Source organism: Sceloporus occidentalis, unplaced genomic scaffold (genome assembly GCF_023333645.1).
Source record: "Sceloporus occidentalis isolate IW3139 unplaced genomic scaffold, rSceOcc1.0.p SCAF_75, whole genome shotgun sequence".
NCBI classification, from domain to species: Eukaryota; Metazoa; Chordata; class Lepidosauria; order Squamata; family Phrynosomatidae; genus Sceloporus; species Sceloporus occidentalis.
Genome location: NW_028317055.1, coordinates 885,842 through 907,744, shown reverse-complemented (window position 1 = coordinate 907,744; position 21,903 = coordinate 885,842).

The following is a 21,903-nucleotide window of genomic DNA, read 5'->3' as shown; positions in this document are numbered from 1 at the left end:
ATAGCCACCAGAAAAACCGTCTTTAGCGAGAGAAGTTTCATGGACACATTTTCCAAAGGTTCGAAGGGCACTGAACATAGAGCCTGTAGCACAATGGTAAGATCCCATGATGGAAAATGAGACCTCCGAGGAGGACGTCGGATAGTGGCAGCTTTAAAGAAACGCCTAATTAGCAGGTGAGAGGCCAGATCAGAAAGAAAAAAGTGATTAAGGGCCGAAATCTGCCCTTTAAGGGTCGAGACACTAAGGCCCAAAGCCAGACCCTCCTGTAAAAACTGGATGATTGAGTTGATGGACGGAGGAAAAATCGAAAGATTCCTGGCGGAGCACCACAGGAGGAACTTGGTCCACACCCGGAAATAAATTCTGGACGTCAAACTTCTCACTGATGTCAACAGAAAATCAGAGGTATCCTTGTCAAGACCCTGGTTATGCAAAATCAGCCTTGCAACAGCCAGGAAAGATTTAGGCCAACCGGAAATTCCACACCATGGAAAGACCGTCCAGAAAATGAGGCGAGTCCCACCTGTTGAGGGACGCAAATACCGGAACCTTGCGGTTTCGTCGAGTCGCCATCAAATCCACTTCCGGGAGACCGAAACGTGTCACCAAGGTGCAGAAGGTTCGTGAGGTCAAAGACCATTCTGTCTGAGACCACCTTGCCCTGCTTAGATCGTCCGCGATGAGATTGTAGCGGCCTCTGATATGAGTGGCCGAAATATCTTCCAAATGATGTTGGGACCACTCCATAATTACCGCACAAAGGATCTGAAGACTCCGTATCCGCGTCCCACCTTGTTTGTTGACATAGGCGACGGCCGCGGCGCTGTCCGATTGGATCTTTACCGCCTGCCCCTCTATGTAGGGCCTGAAGAACTGCCTTCAGCTCCCAGTAATTTGACGAGCGGACAGCATCTACCAGAGCCCAATTTCCCCTTCGAAAAAGGGAACCCATATGGGCTCCCCATCCCAGACCGGAAGCATCCGTGGTAATGACTATCCAACTCCTGGGTTGGAAAGAGAGACCTCTGGAGAAATGGGTTGACTGTTTCCACCAATTCAGTTGAGATAGGACCTGCCCAGCGATTGTGAAGGAAGTGTCCAGGTCCTCTTCTTGCTTGGACCAGTTTGAGAGAATCTGCCACTGTAAGGGACGAATCTGAGACCTTGCCCAAGGTACCGCCGGGATGGAAGCCGTGAGCAGACCCAGGACGCTCATCGCTTTTCTGACAGAGCAAGTTGGACACCTTTGAAGAGCAGCAACCTCTTGTTTTATCTTTATTAGCTTGGGTTGCGGAAGATAAATGCAAAGGGACATCGAGTCCACCAAAAACCCCAGGAATAGAATCCTGGTGGAAGGAATAAGGTAAGATTTTTTCTTGTTTATCAACTTCGCCCGGGATCCCGCCATGATCAGCCAATCGTCTAGATAAGGGATGATGGAGATATTCTGTTCCCTGAGGTGAGCCGTCAAAGGACAAAGAATCTTTGTAAAAACTCTTGGAGCTGATGACAGACCGAATGGAAGGGCCTTGAATTGAAAATGATGCACTCTCTGGTTGATCCGCAGAGCAAATCTGAGAAACTTCCTGGATGCCTCAGCTATAGGAACATGAAGATATGCGTCTTTTAGGTCTAGGGTGACCATAAAATCTCCCTTTTTTAGAACCTGTGTGACCGAGGTGATGCTTTCCATACGAAAACGCTGATAGGGGATACAGCGATTGACGTTCTTTAGGTCCAGAACCGGACGAAGGGAACCAGAAATAACTGGGAATAGACTCCTTGGAATTTTTAGAGAACAGGGACCCTTTCTATAACTCCCTTTTCCAACAGTGTCATGCTTTCTGAATAAAGTGCCAAATTCTTTGTTACCGAGGGATAAGATGAAATCAGGAACTGGTGGAGCTGTCGAATCCACGGATTTTGCGTGCTCTGTTCCCAGGAGAGTCTGAAGTGCTGCAGGCGCCCTCCTACTTTGTCAGAATTTCCTCTTGTCCTGTTTTTTCGGTCTGTCTTGGAATTTCTTATCTTCAAAGGAGCCACGAAAATTCTGAGATCTAGAGGATTGGTGAAAAGGCCTCGGGTTTCTATATGGATATCTACGATTCCACCTTGGTCTTCTATCCTGTGGCAAGGCTCTTTTAGTGTCTGAAATCTGCTTGATCAGATCCTCCAAAGGAGCCCCAAACAATTTATTATTTTCCAAAGGTAAGTCACAAAGCGCAGCTTTGGAAGCGGAATCAGCCGTCCAGGACTGTAACCACAGGGCCCTGCGTGACACAGATGACAACGCCATGTTCTTAGCTGAGAGCTTCAAAGATTCATGAGCCGAATCCACAAAAAAACTGTTAGAAAGTTTCAAGTTCTTTAAAAGTCTCGCAATCTCCGAATCGGAATCATCAGCAAGACAGTCTTGCAAGGCCTGAATCCACATGTGCTGGGCCCTAGCCACCCCTGGATACCGCAACCTTGCACTGTGAACCTGCTCTTCTGTCCATAGGGTCTTTTAGCCCGGACACCTCACCAATAGGGAGAGTAGTCTTTTTGGAGAGAAAAAAACAACTGTTTGAATTGCTTGGAAATGAAGGCACGTTTCCCTGGGTGCTTCCACTCCCTGGAAATAAGGTCATTAACTTTAGGCAAAACAGGGAAACCTTTGATTCTTCCCACATCATCCTCCAGCAGGAGACGCGTCACCTCCTTTAACTGTCACTTGATGATGAAACTGAGGAACGGGAGATCTCACCAGAGGAAAGGTCTGACTGAGAGAAAGACCTGGACCTCTTGCGCTTCCGTGTAGAGCCCACCTTGACTTTCTCCTGGGTCTGGTCTGCTGAGAACTGAAAAGCCTCAAAAGTCTGGGCTAAATTTTCTTGGAACCAACCAAGGAATGATTGCAGGTCTTTACGCTTCTCAGAAGCCAGTTGTTCTGCAGAGCAGGAGTTACACACTTTTTTCCTGCAGCCATCAGGAAGTGGAGTAGCACACTCAGAACATGTTAAATGTTTGGCTTTAGAAGTGGACTTTTTGGGTGCTGGAACAGGTCTTTTATCCTTATCCGGATTCTCTGTAGGCACCGGACTAGACATCTGATAAAACAGAAAAAAGTGTAAAACATTTAAAATGTAATTTATTTATTTATTTTTTATTTTTTGGAGGGAAGAGGAACAGAAAGAGCCAAGATAAAAAAATATCTTACCCTAACTTCCTCTGAACCGTGTGGGGGGGCTGGTGACACGGCTGCACAGTACTGACGAAAGCTCCAGCAGTCAGACAGGCAAAGCGCTTATAAGCAATTTTTAAAATTGCCGCCCTCCGGAAGATCCCAATCGCGCATGTTCAGTAGTGCGATCGGATCTTCGGTGGAACGCAACGACACCCGGGCGTGCGTTCCACCAAACCGCGCATGCTCCCACTTCCTTGTGCATAAAGGAAGACCAACAGACCTCCTCCGTAACGCGAACTGTTACGGAGGGAAGACCTCTCTCTGCTCACCACCCGGGGAGCAATCGGAGGCTTAACAAACCCCCAGGCAGCAACCCGTGCGCCTCACCAGCAGCAGACATGCCGGACTTCCTGTCCGGACCGAAGATTCCACTGTCCGTCACTGAAAGAAAAAAACTGATTTTCCTACGGTCAGCTCTGGTTTTATGGGTAAGGAGGAGGGGCTCTGGGGCATTTAACGATTTCATCTCTTCAGATTCTACTTGTCCCTAAGAAAAGGACATACCCACTCGTACTGCCACCGTATGCCAGGAAAATATCATTTAATTACATCATTTTAGAATAGTGTAACCAGTAAACTTGTGCATTCGGATTCATTTTTAATTAATTTAGCGTAATATGTGGACTTGTACAAATCTCAGACAATGAGTAGGGACCACCAATTAAGTAAATGAATATTAAACCCCCAACCATTTGTTTGGGATTGATTCCTTTTCTGTTTTGGCATCATTATAAGCATTTTTGACACTGTTTCAGCAGGGAAAGTGGAAGGTTACTTTAGAAGTACCCAAAACAACCTTGGCATGAAGTAGAGGGACAGTTTCTTTGATTATGGTTATGACTGAGGGTTCCAACAACCTGTGGGGGTTGTTTTTACTGTTTTAACCTGGCTAATCAGTATTTACAAAGGGAAGGGACAGCTATAGACATATAGCAGCCAGTAACAGGTGAATTAGACGTGTCCACTTTAGTGTTAGACTCGGGCTGAGGCTTATTTGCTATATTACAAGTAGTGTAAGTATATTACTAGTGTAGATAATTTATTCAGGTGGATCCAATTGTAGAAGCTGTGCACTGTTGCCAGCACTTGCGCCGGGGCTTCTATAACAGAGGACCAGTGCGAGATGACCTTCCAGTACTCCACCATAGAAGCCCCAGCAGAACTGCCGGCCAGCAGCAGCGGAGGTTGTCTATGCTTATCGCGCAGACGTTCACTGGCTGCCAGAGAGGACGATCCCCCGCAGTGCTACAGGGGACCTGGTTCCTCCTCTCTGACACCCAGTGGACGTCTGCACGATATACACAATCTCAGCTGCTGCCGGCACTTCCCGCTGGGGCTTCTATGAGAGTAATGGTCTTATCTATGGCAGCCTGGTCCTCATGGCTCCATCCTCAGGGTGCAGATTTTTAATTGAAACAAAACCTCATCTCCCGCTCATTTCAAGATGATCTTCTTTTTAGTAGAGCCCTGGATGAGGCAGCCAAAAAGATAGCAGAAGGCAGAAATGCCTTTCTATCACAAGAACTCCTAGAAGAAGATCAACCAGATGGGGTGACAGAAGAGGTTGACGGGATCAGTCCTTCCGGCACACAACATCTTACAGGCCAGGACGTCGGTTCTCCAGAGGTTCATCTTGGAAGACAGGCCAGACAGCGGGAAACAGACGCTTTCCCACCTGAGGAAATCCCAAAAAATTTCTGAAGGTGTGCCAGCCCAGATGAACCCAGTAGGTGCAGGATTGGGTGACTGCACACCTCTGGACAAATATAACATCAAACACCTGGCTCTGATCCTCCGAACATTACAGATGATCAGGAAAGAGAGCATAACAGTTACTTCTATCATTCCCTTCTGGCCCCGCAGACCTGGTTCCCGCTCCTCCAACAACTGGCTCTGGAGGAACCATGGGAAATTCCAATCTCCAGGGACTTTCTATCTCAGGGATCGGTCCTGCATCTATCACAGCAGAGCCTCAGGCTAACAGCTTGGCTTTTGAGAAGCAAGCAATTGAGGAAACAGGGTTTGTCTTTTCCAGTCATTTCCACTCTTTTGAAAGCCAGAAAGATGTCCTCATCCTTGTCCTGGTAATGGGATATATACTAATATAGAAGGTAATGGAATATATATATATCTGGAAGACATTTGTAGAGTTTGCTTCGGATAAGGGTTTCTCCTTTACTACTCCGGATTTAGCTCCAGTTCTTTTTTTTCTGCAAAAAGGGACTCGATCATGTTCTGGGGTGGAACATACACGTCTCTGCTATGTCCGCACTCACCAGTGTCAGATGGGCTCTGGATCCCATGATCAAGCGATTCTTTTGAGCAGTCCTGTGCATACGTCTCCCATTCAAGTCCTTTGCGCCACCATGGGACGTGCCCCTGGTTCTGAGGAGTCTCGCCTCGGCTCCTTTTGAACCTCTGGCCTCCATCTGAGACACACTGATAGCCTATAAAGCTCTGTTCCTGATGGCCATCGCATCAACGCCTAGATGATGTGAGAACTACAGGCTTTGTCTTATGAAGAACCTTACCTCAGATTTGAGAGAGATAGGGCTATTCTCCAATCAGTCCCAGACTTTCTGCCCAAATTGGTTTCAGAATTTCATTTAAACTAACCCATTGTCCTCCCGTCTTTCTATCAAGATCCATCTTCACAAGCTGAATCTGAGTGACATAACCTGCATGTGGTATGGTCCCTTTCTGCTTACCCGCTGAGGGGTGAAGAAAATCTAATAGTTTTCTGGTTTATATGGGCTCAAGAAAGGGTCTGGCAGCTTCCACTTCTACACTTCGCAGATGAATTGTGGCTCTCATTAATAAGGCTTATGCCCAAGGCAAGACTCCTCCTACTGGACTCAAAACACATTCTACTAGATCTCTGTCTATCTCCTGGGCGGCCCATGGCACTGCAACCCTTGACAGCATTTGTCAAGCAGCCTTCTGTAAGGACTTCCTGAACCATTACCGGGGGATATCGAGTTTGGCACTAAAGTTTTGGAGGCAATCAAGTCTTATTAAATTTATACTGTTTACAATATTTCCCTCCCATGTGTTTCTGTTCAGCTTGGGTATTACCCATTGTAATGCTGCCATGGTTAGCCAGTAATCTTCTTTTCCTGACTATTTTCCGTGGCAGCATACCCTCCCAGGTATTCTGTTTTCATGGGGGGGTGATTTATAATGCAGACTACTTAGCAGGGGGTGATCAGGTGACTTTATACTATCTCCAGCCAATTGGAACCTGTCCTCATTGCTGAAGGGGAGGAGCTACCCATTGTAATGCTGCTATGGAAAATAGACAGGAAAAGAAAATTAGGTAAATAGGAAACTACCTTATTTGCTCGATTATAAAACGATTATAAGATTATTTGCTCGTTTTATAATCGGGGTCATCTTATAATCAGACCTCAAATAGGTCTGACTATGAGACGACTAAGATCCAGATCCCCCGCAGCTGCAGGGGACCTGGATCCTCCTGTCTCCCCCCTCCCCCGCCCCACTTACCGGTACTTCTGAGTCCCCGGTGTGTAGCTGGGGCAGCGCGCAGACCTTCCCCGGCTGACAGAGATCAGAGTTCCCCGCACCGGTGCCACTGTGCCTCATGATATGCCTTTTGACCCCCTTAATGCCACTCTGCCTCCAGAAATGCCTTTTTAACCCTCTATACGCCACTCTGCCTCCTGAATGCCTTAAACCTCCCTATATGCCACTCTTCCCCATAATATGCCTTTTAACCCTCTAAATGCCAGAGTGGCATATAGGGGTATAAGGCATTTCTGGAGGCAGAGTGGCACATTGGGGGTCAAAAGGCATATCATGGGGCACAGTGGCATATAGGTTTAAAAGGCATATCATGGGGCACAGTGACATTTAGAGGGTTAAAAGGCATATCATGGGGCACAGTGGCATATAGGGGGTATAAGGCATTTCTGGGGCAGATGTGCATAACTGTGGGGCAGGTTGGAAAATAGAAGGAAATAAAACCAAAAATTTTCTCAATCATAGCTTTTATTAAAAAAAATGGTTTAGATGAATTAACATTTACTGGTAAAACTTTTTTCCTATAGGGTCGTCTTATATTCAGGCTTTTTCTTTTTTTCCTAAATTAATATTCAAATTGGGGGGGGGTGTCGTCTTATAATCAGGGTCGTCTTATAATCGAGCAAATACGGTATTTTGCTATGTAAACCAAAACATTGGGAATTAGATCTCACACGGGGCTGTGGTTAAGGCTAGAATTGTGTTTTGTTTCCTTTGTCTATGCTGTGCCTTGTTTGGTAAATAGTTTGAGCTTAGTTTATGTACATTCACTTTTCATGATTAATCTTGCATCCGGAATTTAATTACCGGTACTTTGGTATGTAGATCTATTTTTTTATTTTTATTGGATATTATGAGAGTTACATGAGTTTGCTTGTGTTGTTTTAAGAGATTAAATGCTTAGTTATACTTGTATAGTATTAATAATCCCTTTTCTATATTCATGTTTTGTGCCATATATGGGAAAAACATATATATATATATATATATATATATATATATATATATATATACACACTATTACAACAGAATGGAAGCTAGAAAATAAGAACACACACAGACACACTGTGCCATATTAGACACCATAGTTTCGTAATTATGCCTCAGGGAAAAACATACTGTGTATATATATATATATATATATATATATATATATATGTGTGTATATATATATATCTACATATCTATTTATATATATATATATATCACTATTACAACAAAACATAAATGTTAAAGAAAGGAACTTCAACACATTGTGAACGAGTGTGGACAGACTTATAAATCACCACTGTAACAAGATTTCAATTCAATTTGTTAACTTCAGAGTCAAGATTCAACTCATCACCCAACAATTTTCTCTCAATTTTCTCAAGCAGGTCCTCAGCTGGCATAGAGACTCAAAATAAATACATTTTCTCAGTTTGTCAGTTTCACAATATTATAGGCTATCATACTGCCACACTAGTATTTCTCTTTTAGCATGCCGGTTTAATAGGCATTAGGGTCGTCTCCTAGAATGTATGGTCAGTTCTGCACCTAAAAATGCATTGCTTCCAAACAGCACATAATATTTTTTTTATTTCCTGACAAAAAGCCTCAACTGCATCATACTGATTTAAAGTGCTAGATAGATAGATTTGCACTGTCACGCGCGCCGCCGCGGCACTTACCTCGGGTGCTCGCGGCGGCTCTCTCCGTCCGCCCGATGACGCCGTGCGGTCACGTCGGGGTCGCGGCTCCGCCCCCGCCGCAACCCGACGTCAGCAGAGCGTCACACGCGCCGCCGCGGCACGCGCCTCAGGCGATCGCGGTGGCGCGCCCGTCACTGCCACCGGCGCCGTACGAACAAGTCGGTGTCGCGGCTCTGCCGCGACCCGACGTCAGCAGGGTAGTCCTGCCTCCGCTCCCTCGCTGGGGCTTGTGCCTGCACGCCGAGGACGTGCAGGCAGATACCACCGGGACAGCAGATAGGGAGCCTGCCGCAGCCGCGATGACGTCACGCGGCGCACGCCACGCTACGCACACCACGTCGTGGCCTATCCGTGAGTACCTTCTCCTATTTAAACGCCATCCGTATTTCTCTCCTTTACCCGTTCAAAGTGTTTTGCTTTTGGGTGTGCTGTTCTATGATATATCTCTCTATTGCCTTGTGTACCGACCTTTGCCTGTTTTTTGACTACGTCTCTGATCTGCCTGCCTCGACCTCGGACCTGTTTATACCGTTTACGCTCCTGATCTGCCTGCCTCGACCTCGGACCTGTTTATACCGTTTACGCTTCTGATCTGCCTGCCTCGACCTCGGATGGTTTTTGACCTCGCTGCTTGCTGTTGCCCGTTATTCGGACTGTTTACTGGACCGTGCCTCATCCATATATCTGCATAGTTGGGTCCTCCTTCGCTCCCTATCCCCGTGACATGCACATTCAGATTTGTATGAACTTTAACACATTTTGCCAAATTTCATGCATTTCTATAAATTTCTGAAAACGAGGAGAGACCCCTAATGAAACAAAGTAGAGGGACAGTCTTATTGATAACAACTGTGATCAATGGTTACAACATCATGTGTGTTTTTTCTTTACTTTGGCCAATTTTGCAGTCCCCAATAAGGGACAAACATAGAGACGAAAGCTTGTCAGTGCCATTTTAAGAAATGTATGAGAATTAGTCAGTGTTAGTCTCAGGTAAGTGTACTACTACTAGTACAGAAAATTTACATGGGCAAAGTGAATTGTAGAAGCTGTACAACTACTAATAGTCATTTTTATAGTCCTGTGGGCCTCCCTTACTCTGAGTGATCAATGAATCAAACTGGTTTATTTTTTGGAGAAACTGTCCCACAATTTGCTGCTGGATGTGTCTATTGGTGCAGTGCAAAACAGAGTGTGGATATCTTCCATAACCTTGAGTTTGTGCTGCTGCATGTGAAAGGTGTGTTGAGAAGGTGTTCGGGACCTCTCCGTTTGGGAAAAAACCCTGAATGTCATTCCTAAATCAAAAAATGCCCCCTAATCAACAACCAGGAAACTAAATTTGTTGCCCAAAAGTGAATGAGGCAAAAATGAAAATTTTGTCCAAATTGGTTTTGCTTGCTCTGTGAGTCTAACTTACACTACCAGCAAAGCTTCATATTTTTGTGAAGCACACATTAAATGAATTAGAAAATATTGTTCACAAAACTGTCAGACAGGTAAGCTAGAGCAGGGGACTGTTCCTAATACGTAAGAGCTAGGCAATTCAAAGTGGGGGTTGTGCAAGTGTTGTGTGTCTAAGTCCTTCAGCTATACTCTTGAGTCCACCAGAGCCAGCTCCACCATTGTACACTCTTTGTTCCTGGGGGAAAAGTGCCATTTTTCAATTTTTATTTTACTATATGTTTTCTACCTATTAGCACTCATTTTATTATATGTGTTTTATTATGGTTTCTGAAGAAAATTCTGCCTGTTCTGAAAAAAGGATCTATCTTGTGTGGGTACTTCAAACATGCAAGTGAGGGATCTTCATGAAACCAACATATGGAAAAAATGGCAAAAAATATGGTTTTTAGGGTACTTTCTACTGTATAGGATAACCTGTAAAATCTACAGGCCAGGGTCCTTCTCTCCTATGTATACCTGTTGTTCCTTGATTATAAAATTCGAATAACTACTGAACCTGTAGCCCTGTAGGCAGTTAATGGGGGGTACATTGTTATGGTATTCTGTCTGACAATGAATTTTACATTTGTATAGTGATATCATTCTATTTGTTATATTAAAGCTGTGGACACATTTTTTTCCATCCCCATTTTATTGGGGAGTGGGGTTCTTTATTCACTCGTAGACAATGCACCATATTATGATTGTACTCATTGTATCCCCCCTTATTATACTGTAAAATCTAAAGCACTAAGCATCAATTAGAGCTATATAAAATAATAATACATACAATTATATACATGCAAATCAAAAAATGTGTTTTCATGGTCCGTATCTTCAATGATTAGAAAATAGCAGCATATTTGCTACTAAAATGCTTTCGGTGAATATATAACGGTTACATTCTAATGCTTCCCTGCATAGGTTACTGCATTAATATGGAACAAAATCTCACACTCCAGGCTAGCAGTAAGATGAGGAACATGGATAATTGTATCTGAGCTATAACAACCAGCAAAAGGAAAAAAGAAAAAAAAGCTGTTTTTTAAAGTAGAATGGATAATACAAAAATCTCTCTTGTCGCCCTGCATGTGGCTGTTTATCATTTCACTAAATTATTGTCCTGAACATTACATTTATAAAAAAAAATCAACAATAATTGGATCATCTGGAATGATACTGTGTATGACACAAGAAAACAACAAAGTAAGAAAGTTTTTTCTTTTCTTGTTTTTGTGGTATCTGGCGGATTAGTTTTGTAAACTGTATTCCCAAAATAAACAATATCAACCCTTTCAGTAGTTTACATAATCTCCTTACTTACGCCAATACAAGACATCTCTGGCACATTCTCAAAGCCGCTTTCAGGTCTTACACAAATAGTAAAGCCTAAAAGATTTAATAGTATCTTTTCTGGAAGGAAAGATCCAGCTGTAATGGATAAATCCCTGCTGATTTCAGTGGATATACATGAACAAGAAACACAGAATGTGCAGGACAAACTAAATTTGCTTTGGAGACGCCAGCCGCTAATGTTGATCTTCAACTAACACAAGGAGACGTAAACGATACTGTTGTTTTATTTTATCAATCTCATGGGGCTAACTTCATATTCACAAAGTGCTTTTCTATATGAATGACATATAGTGCTTGCACAAAGTGCTTTTCTATATGAATGACATATAGTGCTTGCCTGTGTCTGTGTATATATGTGTGTGCATATATATATATATATATATATATATCTGAGATGATAACCACTTCTGAGACTTATGGCACAGATCAAGCAAGTACCTGTAAGAGAGGAAAAGCTTGGTCCTGTGACCTTAAGGAAAGGTAAGTTCAAGGTATGCATTAGGTATCCTTTGGTTTGGTCTGCTGGGGCTTTAAATGTTTTTGTGTGTGTGTTTGTGTGTGTGTTTGTGTGTGTGTGTGTGGAGGCACAACCAATGGCGTCACTAGGGTTGGTGTCACCCGGTGCGATGACACATGGTGTCACCCCCTGGACGTGCGTGGTGCTGTAATTCCTCCTCCGCCTTCCAGTCATGATCTGCAAGTGCCAGGTCTGCCTCCTCCACTCTGGTTGCACCGCCACGGCCACGCAATGGTAGGGTGATCCCAGGCGGATTACACTCTCATAGAGTTCTCTGCCTGGTGTGGTGTCACCCCCTGTAAGGTGTGATGCCACTGGGCACAACTGACGAACAAGAGTACCTTGGACTTCGCAGAAAAGTAAAATATAAAAATATGTGATTAGACTTGGAGGGGACAAAATATTTACCACAAAGAATGTTGTGTTTCAAGCACTTTATGTATGTTTATGTACATCGGTGGATTATAACGGGCATTTGCAGAACCCTCCCAACAGCAGCTAAAATATGTCAACATATTTCCTTACATTTTCCTTAAAAGCATGCTATATATCTCTGCAGTCTTAACTCCCACATTTTTACAACCACCTCAATATTAATTATTAAAATCTGACTGCACTGTTGTGAAAGATAATTGACAGTTGAAAATGTGCATTATAATGAAGTTTTACAACAAAGCACAAAAAATAAAGGAACTTAACAAGCATTTAGGGATGCTAAACATACCCATCTATTGCTAATGGCTTACTATTACTTTTAAACCCAAGAGTGAAATATTATAAAAGCAGGTACTTGAGTGTGGCCTAATCACTGCAAAAGGAGCGCATGCTAGTTGTGTACTCTGTCATGCCTTACCCTTTGGAGTCCAGTGACGCACCTGTGTCTAGCAAATTATCCCCATTTGCATGCATCGTCCCTCTTCTAGTATGTGCATGACACAAAGCAAGTTGCTTATGCAAGCAACATCCTCCCCATCCTTACTGACCACTATTCCATTTAGGCAAAACATGCTCTTGCCATTAATAAGCTAAGCACTATGCATCCTTCACAGAACTATAAAGGAGTGCCAAGAAAACATATCAGGGTTTTGTTATTCCAAAACTCCAGTGGTAGTGTCCTTACAATTACACAATCTGCTTGTGTACGCGAGGAGCCCACTCGTATAGCTTCATTGACCCCTGGCTTACCCCATGTGACCTGGAGATGCCTCATTTCCAGCCCCAACGGCCTATATTAATTCAGGACTTTCCGTTTATCATGGCTCTTGGTTGGAGTAACACTCCTGTATCATACCTGCATTGTTTTGGTTATTTATTCACTTTTTGAACTGGCTTGTCTTGACCCTGTCTAATGTTTTACGATTTGGTTTTACAAAAGAGTCCTTTTGGTTCTGACCTAGCTACATTCTGACTTTGTCTTTAATCCAGCAATTTGGCTTAGATTTTCTGTTATACTACTGTTGCTGATTTACCTATCTTGCTTAAGGAGAGCCTACCTACCAGTAGCGTACATTAGGGGGACTAGGTGCGGTCCTCCCCGGGTGTCACTGATCGGTGGTGCTACTTACTGAGAAACTTGTAGATTTTCCCGGTGATGTTTGTGGACCGACAGCCGCGTAACGTGGGCCCGCAGCTTACTTTGGAGTTTGTACACTGATCCTGCTTCACCTGGGGGGAAAAAGAGAATTTCCTCACACAGTGTGTGGGTGCCACAGCAATAAGCTGGAGGCCTGTGTAAGGTGGCTGTCAAGCTGCATAGACATTTGAGTGAGTGAATATCTTTAGGGGCAGAGGTGGCACAGGCAGGCTGCTTTAGGGACAAAGGCTTACCACATCAATGTCTGGCTTAGTATGTAATGATAGGGGTTATGCTGCACAACCATCAATATCTGGCTCAGGGTATAGTGATAGGAGTTATGCTGTACCATATCTGTTGATTAAATGTTACTTATTTAATTTCTATATGTTAATTTTTTTCTAGTTTTTGACACTTGACATACAGTTTACAAATTTTTGAAAAAATAAATTCTTGCAGACATTTTTTTGTGGGTGTCTTTATATTTTAAAGTGTGTGTGGGGGTGCCACATAAAGAATCTGCCCTGTTGCCAAATATACTAGGTACGCCCCTGCTTCCTACTGGACCGTTACACTGAGTGCCTCTTTCCAGTTTTTGACCTCTGGCCTGTTTTCAGATTACGTTTCGATCTACATATGCATAACTGCAGTAGTGTCAATTTCAGTGAATTTAGTAACATAAGATTTGCCTGTGAAAAACTGGGTCCCATGGACCATGTACTAACAATGGGAATAATTACATTATGTAACAGTTTGATAGAGTATGATCCCTAGGGCAGGATAGGCCAGTAGGCCACAGGCAGGAGGCCGTATGCTGCAAGCAGGAAGAAAATGACAGAGCCAAAATGTTGGAGAAATAAGTGGCTTATATCGTAGTCAGGTCAGAACCATATAATACTAATAGCAAAGTAGTAATTCTAAATATAGGCCCTATAGGCTAAAAATTAGCCGATTCCAGGTCATTCTGGCGCATATGACATCATACATGCCTGCGCTTGTTGAGAGAACCCATTACCCCATTGTCCCAGAATTGAAACGCTTTTTGGGGGGTTTTTTTATGCGGAGGAGAGAGGGGGGCGCCAAGCAGTTGCTCGTGAATATGTTTTCAGCAACCGCTCGGCGCCCCTCACTCTCTCCTCCGTGAGGCCTCTAGCTTGGTCGCGGTGCCGGCATTTCATGCTGAGCGCCGGAATATGACACGCGCACCACGGGAGAGCAGTGAGGCAGAGGCCTCGCGCTCCCACCACAGGACCTCTACAAGGTAAGTGAACTACAAAGGGGTGGGTAGATAGTGAGGAAGGGAGTAGATAGTGGGGGTGTAGTAAGAGTATTGAAATAAATAAAGAGTGAGAATGAGTGAGAAAATGAATGAATTATTGTGTGAATGAGTGAGAGTATGAATTAGTGAGAATGCATTAATGAATATGTGTAAATGATTTGTGTGAATGAATTATGTGAATGAAAGTGTGAATTAGTGAGTGACAGTAAAAGTATTTGAATGTATAATAGATGTGTAATTGATTTTTAGAAAGGCAACAATGGCACAGGCAAGGTGTTTGAGCCTTGGGAACCAAGACAGCAAAGGCAGGGTGTTTATGGGACAAAGATGGCATAGGACAAACTGTTTGGGGACAAAGTTGACTAATGCTGGGCTGTTTGGGGACAAAGATGGCAAGTTCTATGTGTGTAATTTGGGTGCTGGTCAGGTTCTATGTGGGCAGTGTGGACACCAGGGCTGGCTTTGGGGTATGCAACCTGTGATTTATGCTTGCAATTTTTTGATCTATACCCTCAGTGCTGAGTTTACATGTGATTTCCAGTTGATCTATACCTGCAATGCTGGGTTTTTGTGTTATTATTGTATTACCTGCAAATGTATGATTTGTATGTCTGATTCTGTTTATTTGATTTGTGCATTCAGTGCTGAGTTCACATGTGAATTCCAGTTGATCAATACATGCAAAGCTGGGTTGTTTTGTGTTAATGTGTTGATCTATACCTGCTATGCTATGTTTCCATACATTATGTTTATCTGCAAATACAGGGTTTGTATGTCTTATTCAGTTGATCCATACATGCAAGTGCTGTTTCATGTGTTTATTTGATCTATACCTGAACTACAGGGAGTAGGTAAAAGAGAGGTAACACTGGGATGATTACAGGGTAGCGGACCTCTCAATGTCACGGTAGGGTCTGAAGGATAGAAGACTGCACTGAATCTCACAGCCTTCCCCTAATCTGCAGTCAGTATGGCAAATTTTTTGGTGTGGGAGTGATTGCATGCTAGGGAGTGTGAAGCGGGACCTAATTAAATGCTTGTGTAGGGTCCAATTTTTTCAATATAAAATGTGTCTAATATTTATGTATATTGTCAGCAGGGTCTAATATTTATATATATATATATATATTGTCAGCAGAGACTAATAATATATATATATTGGCAGCAGGGTCTAATATTAATATATATTGGCAGCAGGAGCTAATATTAAAGAATTAAAACTAACTGCCAGTTCAGCTGTTATTTCAATCAGGGTCTTTACTTCAAAGAGATAAGTACATATTATGTAGTAGTTAAAAATGCATGTCTAACGCATATATATATATATATATATATATATATATATATATATATATATATATATATATATATATACACCTGTGTGTGTAATCTCATGTGCTTCATAGGGTGTCCCTGAATGGCAGAAATAAAATGTGGTCACCCTAATGAGGGTCATATTATAAAAATATACTCTGTGGGAGATATGAAACCCATTCCGTCCATCCGCTTGTACCAAGCGGAGTTAAAATGTACTGAACTACCTTTGGGGGAATAGTGCGCACCTGTTCTGCCCATCCCCTTAGGATAGATGGGGTAAAGTGCAACTAACTGTACCTTTCCCCTTCCCTCAATCCAATATTGTGTGGATGGAGAGGAGTGCCAGAGTTTTATGTGTATTTCGAAGTGAAATAAAACTCTAGTTACTTCTCTCATGCCTCTAAGTGCCCAAGGTGAGTGAGAACAAGGTTAATCTAGTATACCCTACACCCTTTTGGTTACCTTTTGGAGGATATCTAGTGTTGTCAAATGCAGCTATCAATACTAATTTTTGGGCCAAAAAGGGTACAATCAAAAATTAATAAAAAAAAAGAATATCAAACATGCCTAATGTGAGAAATGTAACCAGAAATAGAAATGTTAATAAAAAATCGGCCATGTTTTCCAGGACACATATAACTTTTACACATTGCTGACCAGCCCAGATAAAATGCTGCCGTGCAGTTTGGGGGATGTATAGACATTTTATCTGAGCTGGCAGCATCAATACACAAGAGGGGCCATTACATAAATAAATACTAAAGGGAGGGGCAGGCTGGGGGCATAAATACACATAGTGCTGGCTGAGGGCGATATGCAAGGGGGCAAAGACACAAAAGGAGGAGCGTTCAATGACAAAGTAGTGTGGAAAATGCTTTTTTAAAAATTATTGTTATAGTTTAGCCAGGCCGGATATGGTGAGTGTGGCAGAACCTGTCTTGGTGTGTGTTTGGGTGTCGGTGTGGCAGAACCTGTCCTGGTGTGTGTATTTGGTCATCTGTTTCCTGGCACTTTCCATACTGTAAAAATAAACTGAACTATTTAATTTTTTCTTATGTAGAGATAAAACACCCTCCACGTCAGAGGACAAAACATTCTAGGCGCAGAAATCAGTAAGAGGAAATATAAAGGTATTGTGTTTTACTCTATTTCAATCTGCATATTTTATTAAAAAGGATTAGTGGCACTTAATTGTGACTTCAGGCATCCCATAAAAAAGACCACCAAAATCCTCAGCACCAGGCCCACGATGCTCTTAATCTGGCCCTGCTCTTTTGGGGTTATACTGTGCTTGAGGTGGGCAACACTCGGAGGTCGTTATGAGGAGGGGAGCTTATTTGGGAACCCTGGTTTTATTACCAATCTTTAGGACCGGGGTTTACCCAGCTGTGGCTATGGAATTCTGGCCTGACTATTCCCAGGGGCGTTTCCAGCAATATTACTCATTGGTACTCCAGGATCTACGCAGCTCCCTCTGGATCACCCCGAAATAGTGACTCTTTGTCGGGTGGGCATTGCTGGCCATAGAGCTGTATGTAGGTGCTGGGCTGTCTGGAAGTGATGGGATTATACCCCTTGATCCAATTATGTTTCTGTGTATAAATAGCTGTGCTTCTTTCTTTCTGGTGCTGTCTGATGCTTGGGGTGGACTGCTGTAATAACTCACTGTCCTTTTCAGGACAGTACATGCTTTGAATACGCTAAGGTACGGCTAGCCACAGCGATAATGCAACTTCAGCGTAGCGGCATCCCCCTTCTCTCTACAATGCTGGTTCTGGTGCTGAAGGGGTTAACCACTGGTGCCCTGGCAGGAGGAAGTGCAGTTTGGCAGGAGTACCCATTTGGGGTAAAGGGCAGTCTCTACCTTAAAATTTCTTACAGTTTCTTCATCATTTTTTATTTGTGGTGCTAATTTAAACAATTTATCTATTTCTCATTAAAAAATGTTGTAATAATTCTTAAACAAACAAAGCATTATTTCTAAACCACTATATATATATATATATATATATATATATATGATCTTATTATTTGTCATTTTATGGATGACTTCTATAAGAGAGAGAGCAGTGTGGCAGAGTAAAAGAAAAAAATTGTGTAATTAAATCACCCTCTAAAGTTTTAAAATAAAGCAATAAATTGTGATGTAGATATTACATCTATTCAATCCCTTGTTAAACATCAATGTGAAGATGCAGCCAGATATTCTGCAATTTGACTTAAATTAAACTAGGAACAAAGCCAGTACTTTTAATTAAAATAGGTTTGGAGCCTCGCAGAGACAAACAGCTTGCACAGGTGGTTGATTGACTTGAATGACAACAATCAGCACAACTGTTTGATGTTTTCTTGGGTTATTATTATATAGAAAGATCCACTGTCAATGTTTATCCACCAGTCAGCTCATCTGTATAATCAAACATAACAGGACGGATGGCATGTCTCTCACATCAGCCATCTAATGAATTATTATGTTCCTCTTCTGTGTTCTGAAATGAAAGAACAAAGGTGTAAAGTTTTTTCTCACTCGATATTCTTTAAGACTTCTTTCATTATGTTGGACTGGAATGTCCTTGATATCTTTATCATACACTTAATATATAACAACTGTGATGTCTATTTCAACTATTTGCATTAAGCATCTTTTAAAGTTCTGGAACATAAATTTTTGTAGATATTTGTGTAACATACATACTGTCCTATGCATATTTTCTTCATAAGTAACTTGTTATCCATGTGTTTGTCTGCATCAAATATATAATTACAGATAACAAATATGATTCCTACCTCATGCTTCCTTAGAAAAAAGGTTATTCTATTTGTTTTATATGATTGCTCTAACTGTAATTTAATAGCCCCCTTCCCCATCTTCCTTTTTCTTGCACAGTGTCTGGATATGAGGATTAAACTGGGTAACAGTAAGACGTGGTTGCAGTGGGGGAGGGAAGAGGAAGAGGGAAGCCAGCCCAGAGTTTCTCCATCCCAACAAATTTGCCCATTTAAGTGAGCATGTTAGGGAGGCAGACTCAGAGGTAGGCTTTCCGGAAAAAGCTGTTCTCTCTAACAGCCGGGAGAGCAGCTCATCTAATGTGCAGGGGATCCGAAAGGAAGGAAAGCCCAGGCAGGTTGTGGTGGTAGGGGATTCAATAATTAGGAAAACAGACAGGGTAATCTGTAGCTCTGATCGCAGCAACTGAATGGTTTGCTGTCTCCCGGGTGCCCGGGTTCGGCATGTTGCGGACAGAGTGGATAGATTATTGGGAGGGGCTGGTGAGGATCCAGCTGCCTTGGTGCACATGGGCACCAATGACATAGTAAGAGGAAGATGGAGTGTCCTAAAAGGTAATTTTAGGGATTTAGGAAGTAAGATGAAGAAAAGGACCTCCAAGGTAGTATTCTCAGAGATACTACCTGTGCCATGCGCTAAACCAGAAAGGCAGCGGGAGATTAGGCCGCTAAATGCATGGCTGAAGTCTTGGTGTAAGAAGGAGGGCTTTGGGTTTTTAGAGCACTGGGCTGATTTTGCTATAAAATTAGGCGAAAGAGGCAAAAAGTTATAAGATCTGCCAAATCACATGCAGAAGAGCGAATTGCCCTCTCAGTAAAAAATGGAGATAAAACATTTTTTAGATATATAAATGAGAAAAGGAAAGTTAAACAAGGATTAGTTAGACTAAAAACAAAAGGAATATATGTAGAAGAGGATAAAGGTTTAGCTGACTGCCTCAATGAATATTTCTGTTCAGTTTTTACAAATGAAAATGAGGGAATGGGACCTCAGTTGGGAAAAAAGACTGAATCATTTGAAATATGTGAGTTTATCGAGGCGGAGGTTCTACTTCAGTTTTCTAAGGTAAAGACAAATAAGTCGATGGGGCCTGATGGGATACACCCCAAGTTATTAAAAGAGCTTGGGGGTGTACTAGCAAAACTGTTAACTGATATATTTTACGAATCATTGGTAACGGGAGTCGTCCCTGGGGATTGGAAAGTAGGGAATGTTGTGCCCATTCACAAAAAAGGCAGTAGGGAGGAGTCGGGCAACTACAGGCCAGTTAGTCTTACATCTGTAGTGGGGAAATTAATGGAAACAATGTCAAAGGAAAGGATTGTTGAACATCTGAAGTCACATGGGTTTCAAGATCAAAAACAACATGGGTTTTCCTCAGGAAGATCATGCCAAACAAATCTTATTGATTTTTTTGATTGGGTGACTAAAGTAATTGATCAAGGTGGTGCAGTAGACATTGCGTATCTGGATTTCAGTAAGGCCTTTGACACTGTCCCACATAGAAGACTTATAAATAAACTGCAATCTCTGGGTTTAGATCCCAATGTTGTTGAATGGATTAAGTGACAGACTGGCTGAGTGACAGACAACAGAGGGTTGTAGTCAATGGCGTATATTCAGAACAAGGTCTTGTTACCAGTGGGATACCTCAGGGCTCTGTACTTGGACCCATTCTCTTTAATATTTTTATTAGTGATATTGCAGATGGTCTTGATGGAAAGGTATGTTTATTTGCTGATGACACAAAAATTTGCAACAGGGTTGATGTTCCTGGAGGAAGAAGCCAAATGGCAAACGATCTAGGTAAACTGGAAAAATGGTCAGAGCTCTGGCAATTGGCATTTAATGTAGATAAATGCAAAGTAATGCACCTGGGGCATAAAAACCCAAGGGCAGAGTTTAGAATATTTGATACTGTCCTAACCTCAACGTGGGAGGAAAGTGATTTAGGGGTAATTATTTCTGAGGATTTAAAGGTAGGCAGACAATGCAGTAGAGCAGCAGGTAATGCTAGCAGAATGCTTGGTTGTATAGCAAGAGGTATTAGCAGTAGAAAGAGGGAAGTGCTCATGCCTTGTACAGATCACTGGTGAGACCTCACTTGGAGTATTGTGTACAGTACTGGAGACCGTATCTCCAGAAGGATATAGAAATGTTGGAGAAAGTTCAGAGAAGGGCTACTAAAATGGTTTATGGATTACAAGATAAACCTTACCAGGACAGGTTAAAGGATCTTAACCTATATAGCCTGGAAAAAAGACGTGACAGGGGGGATATGATAGAAACATTTAAATACTTAAAGGGAATCAACAAGGTAAAGGAAGATAGTTTATTTAAAAGGAGAAATACTACCATAATAAGAGGACATAGCCATAAACTAGAGGGGCAAAGGTTTAATGGAAACATCAGAAAATATTACTTTACGGAAAGGGACGCTTGGAATAGCCTTCTCGCAGAAGTGGTAGATGTTAATACAGTAAAGGCATTTAAGCAAGCATGGGATAGGCATAAGGCCAAGCTAGATATAGGATAAGGGCAGGTACTAAAGGAAAGTACTCAGAGGTTGGGCAGACTGGATGGGCCTACTGGTTCTTATCTGCCATCACTTTCTATGTTTCTATGTTTAAAATAGCACCAAACTTTAAGGGTGCAACCTATATTCGGTTGTGGCCTATATTCGAGCCAATACGGTATTTATAGCTTATTTATTTGCACATATTACATACGGCACTTTAAGATAGCACAGGACTTTTATCGCTATCACACATCTTTAGGAGTTTGTCTGGTGCAACTTTTTGCTGGAGCTCATCACTAGATCTTTCAGAATCCCAAGTCTAATTTAAAACATAAGAGAACAGGTTCCTTTAGTGGATTCCATAGAATCTTCAGCATCCAGGTCATGCTTTGACTGACTATTCTTCTTTGTGAGCTTCCAAGATGTCCTCTACGTTTGGAGGAGATGCATTCAATTCACAGGTTATGGTTGGTGCTACATCCTGTTTTTTGCTGCAGCAATCTTTTCAAAAAAGAGAGGGGGCATAAAAAGGGGGGAAAAAGCCAGACAATATTGATACAAACAAGCAGAAAGTGAAACCAATTTGGCATTGGACATCATGAACATAATGAACAAATTAAATTAGAATTAAAACCTTAATGAAGTACAT